The sequence below is a fragment of the Sturnus vulgaris genome, unplaced genomic scaffold, assembly GCF_052056855.1.
Source record: "Sturnus vulgaris isolate bStuVul1 unplaced genomic scaffold, bStuVul1.hap1 Scaffold_171, whole genome shotgun sequence".
Classification (NCBI taxonomy): domain Eukaryota; kingdom Metazoa; phylum Chordata; class Aves; order Passeriformes; family Sturnidae; genus Sturnus; species Sturnus vulgaris.
In genome coordinates this window covers 27,884-32,500 of record NW_028276087.1, presented here as the reverse complement: position 1 = coordinate 32,500, position 4,617 = coordinate 27,884, and positions in this window count along the sequence as shown.

The window sequence follows — 4,617 nt, the reverse complement described above, 5'->3', positions numbered from 1 at the left end:
CGGGGACAGAAAGAAAAGCAGCCGCGGGGCAACGGGGAGCCCCCGCGGCCGCGGGTTCCTGGGACAACGGCAACGGAGCAGGGCTCCAACATGCGTGCGAGCGGGACACGTCCCCGAGAGGCCCTCCCTTGGCGCCGCCGAGCCTCCCCGACGCTCCCTAGGCCCCCGACGCCGGCGGGCCGCTTGCAACCTTCGGGATCGATCACGCAGCAGAGGAAGAGAGCGGGGGGTGCCGCCACCCGCCCGCGGGCCGCAAGACAACGGAAAACGGAGCAGCTGCCACCGACCACGCCGCGGGCCACCGGCTTTCGCCCGCCTCGCAGCGATCGGCTTCCCACCCGGAAAAAAAGCCGGGGGGAAGGGCAAGCCACCGCACCAAAAAAAAAACTAAAAAAAAAAGCACGCCATGCGTCGCACGACCCGTGCTAGCCACGGGGGTCACGAGCCAGGGGTGGGGGCGAGAACGCGCCTCTCAACTCCTCCCGTAAAACCCCTCCAACCACCGGACATACGGTCTCTTTTCTCACTCGCCAACACAGCCAGCCCTTCTCTCTCGCCTTTCGCTTTCGCTTCGGTGGCGGCCCGTGACCCTTCGTCAGCGCGCGCTTCTCGGTGCCGCGGCTTAGGGCCGCGAGAGAAAAAGAACGGAGGCCGGGCGGGCACCCCCACACTGCCCCGCACACCGGCACGCTTTAATAAAAAAGAACGGAGCCGCTCGCAAAACCCAGCCCCCGCCGGCAACGGCAACCACGGCAGCCGGGGCAGGCCAGACACCACGGGCCGCCCCGGCACGGTGCCTCGATCGCGCCCGGCCGATACCGAGAAAGGGCGAGGCGCCGCCGCCCCGCCCACGACACACTCTCGGGGGCTCACTCGCTCGCTCGCTCTCTGTTGGGTTGCGGGGTCCGTCCTGGGGGGGGGGACACGGCCGGCCACCGCGGCCGACCGCCGCCCCGGAAAAATTCTGCCCGCTACACGCGGGTCCCCGGCTTAGGGCCGAGGAAGGGGGACGACTTCAACAACACACGGCAGGGCCGGACACTCCCGTCACCGAGCCCCCCTTCGCAGGCAAGCAAGCGAAGCCGAGAGGCGAGGCCACACGCCCCACTGCATGTCCCCCGCTGCCCTTTCGATACGGACACAACTCTGGCAACACAGGTCGGGAGCGGGAAACGAGGCGCAGCCAACCTCGGCCAAGCGAGCCACGCCCGGGGGGCTCTCGGGGAGGGGGGCCAGGGAAAGCCCGGGCAGGCTCAACACAACCCCGGGCCGGCCCCACAGAAATCCAGCCCCGGCTGCCGGCCACCAGCGTGCACCGGGACCGACAGCCGAAGAAATGCCGCACCCGGCGAGCGGGCGGGGCCCCGGCTTAAGGCCGGGCAGAAAAGGGGCGAGGCGCCGCCGCCTCGCCCGCCACCATCCCCGGGGGAGCGAGCAGGCGCCCGGCTCCCCGTTGTCACGAAACCGGCAGCAGCCGGGCCGGAGCGGGACACACTCGCGGCTTTCTCGCCCTCTCTCTGGGCCTTTTTCTCGCTTCTCCCCCGCCTGGAACAACGCAGCCTCGCCTGGGCCGGGGGAGCGCGGTGGCTCTCGGATCGCATCGCTCTCTCTGGGGGCTTTCTCGCTTCTCCCCCGGACTGAACACGCAGCCTCGGCCTGGGCCGGGGAGCGGCTCTCGGATCGCATCGGTCTCTCTGGGGGCTTTCTCGCTTCTCCCCCGACTGAGCACGCAGCCTCGCCTGGGCCGGGGAGCGGCTCTCGGATCGCATCGGTCTCTCTCTCTGGGCTAACCTGTCCCAGTCGAACTGGGTAAGACGGGAAGCCGGACGAAGCCACGCGACTCGCCCCGACATCGGCGGTGTTCTTCTGGCCCTGGCGACCGCACGCGCGTCCGCCCTTCTCCGCCACGGACACAGGCACGGCAACAGCCTGTGGGGATACGGCCCGTCACCTCGTTCCCATAATACGGACAGATGGGCCCGAAGCGGCGGAGGCCGGAAAGAGAACCGATGTACGTGACCGAGGGGGCGCAGTGGCGCACGCCGCCTTCTACGATGACATAGCCGGAGGCAGCGAGAAACAGCGACCCCTTGGAGTACTTCCAGGCCGGCGGCGGACAACAGGTCTACCAGCCATGAAACGGGCAACAGGTCTACCGACGGCTTGCTGCGGACAACAGGTCTACCCAGCCATGAAACGGGCAACAGGTCTACCAAGCTGCGGACACCAGGTCTACCCACGGCTTGCTGCGGACACCAGGTCTACCCACGGCTTGCTGCGGACAACAGGTCTACCCAGCTGCGGACAACAGGTCTACCCAGGGCATGAAACGGGCAACAGGTCTACCAAGCTGCGGACACCAGGTCTACCCAGGGCATGCTGCGGACACCAGGTCTACCCACGGCTTGCTGCGGACAACAGGTCTACCCAGCCATGAAACGGGCAACAGGTCTACCAAGCTGCGGACACCAGGTCTACCCAGGGCATGCTGCGGACACCAGGTCTACCCACGGCTTGCTGCGGACACCAGGTCTACCCAGCCATGAAACGGGCAACAGGTCTACCAAGCTGCGGACACCAGGTCTACCCAGGGCATGCTGCGGACACCAGGTCTACCCACTCAATGCTGCGGACAACAGGTCTACCCAGCCATGAAACGGGCAACAGGTCTACCAAGCTGCGGACACCAGGTCTACCCAGGGCATGCTGCGGACACCAGGTCTACCCAGCCATGAAACGGGCAACAGGTCTACTCACGGCTTGCTGCGGACACCAGGTCTACCCAGCCATGAAACGGGCAACAGGTCTACCAAGCTGCGGACACCAGGTCTACCCAGGGCATGCTGCGGACACCAGGTCTACCCACTCAATGCTGCGGACAACAGGTCTACCCAGGCATGAATCGGGCAACAGGTCTACCAAGCTCCGGACACCAGGTCTACCCACGGCTTGCTGCGGACAACAGGTCTACCCAGCCATGAAACGGGCAACAGGTCTACCAAGCTGCGGACAACAGGTCTACCCAGGGCATGCTGCGGACACCAGGTCTACCCACTCAATGCTGCGGACAACAGGTCTACCCAGGCATGAATCGGGCAACAGGTCTACCAAGCTCCGGACACCAGGTCTACCCACGGCTTGCTGCGGACACCAGGTCTACCCAGCCATGAAACGGGCAACAGGTCTACCAAGCTGCGGACACCAGGTCTACCCAGGGCATGCTGCGGACACCAGGTCTACCCACGGCTTGCTGCGGACACCAGGTCTACCCAGCCATGAAACGGGCAACAGGTCTACCAAGCTGCGGACACCAGGTCTACCCAGGGCATGCTGCGGACACCAGGTCTACCCACGGCTTGCTGCGGACACCAGGTCTACCCAGCCATGAAACGGGCAACAGGTCTACCAAGCTGCGGACACCAGGTCTACCCAGGGCATGCTGCGGACACCAGGTCTACCCACGGCTTGCTGCGGACAACAGGTCTACCCAGCTGCGGACAACAGGTCTACCCAGGGCATGAAACGGGCAACAGGTCTACCAAGCTGCGGACACCAGGTCTACCCAGGGCATGCTGCGGACACCAGGTCTACCCACGGCTTGCTGCGGACAACAGGTCTACCCAGCCATGAAACGGGCAACAGGTCTACCAAGCTGCGGACACCAGGTCTACCCAGGGCATGCTGCGGACACCAGGTCTACCCACGGCTTGCTGCGGACACCAGGTCTACCCAGCCATGAAACGGGCAACAGGTCTACCAAGCTGCGGACACCAGGTCTACCCAGGGCATGCTGCGGACACCAGGTCTACCCACGGCTTGCTGCGGACAACAGGTCTACCCAGCCATGAAACGGGCAACAGGTCTACCAAGCTGCGGACACCAGGTCTACCCAGGGCATGCTGCGGACACCAGGTCTACCCAGCCATGAAACGGGCAACAGGTCTACTCACGGCTTGCTGCGGACAACAGGTCTACCCAGCCATGAAACGGGCAACAGGTCTACCAAGCTGCGGACAACAGGTCTACCCAGGGCATGCTGCGGACACCAGGTCTACCCACTCAATGCTGCGGACAACAGGTCTACCCAGGCATGAATCGGGCAACAGGTCTACCAAGCTCCGGACACCAGGTCTACCCACGGCTTGCTGCGGACAACAGGTCTACCCAGCCATGAAACGGGCAACAGGTCTACCAAGCTGCGGACACCAGGTCTACCCAGGGCATGCTGCGGACACCAGGTCTACCCACTCAATGCTGCGGACAACAGGTCTACCCAGGCATGAATCGGGCAACAGGTCTACCAAGCTCCGGACACCAGGTCTACCCACGGCTTGCTGCGGACACCAGGTCTACCCAGCCATGAAACGGGCAACAGGTCTACCAAGCTGCGGACACCAGGTCTACCCAGGGCATGCTGCGGACACCAGGTCTACCCACGGCTTGCTGCGGACACCAGGTCTACCCAGCCATGAAACGGGCAACAGGTCTACCAAGCTGCGGACACCAGGTCTACCCAGGGCATGCTGCGGACACCAGGTCTACCCACGGCTTGCTGCGGACACCAGGTCTACCCAGCCATGAAACGGGCAACAGGTCTACCAAGCTGCGGACACCAGG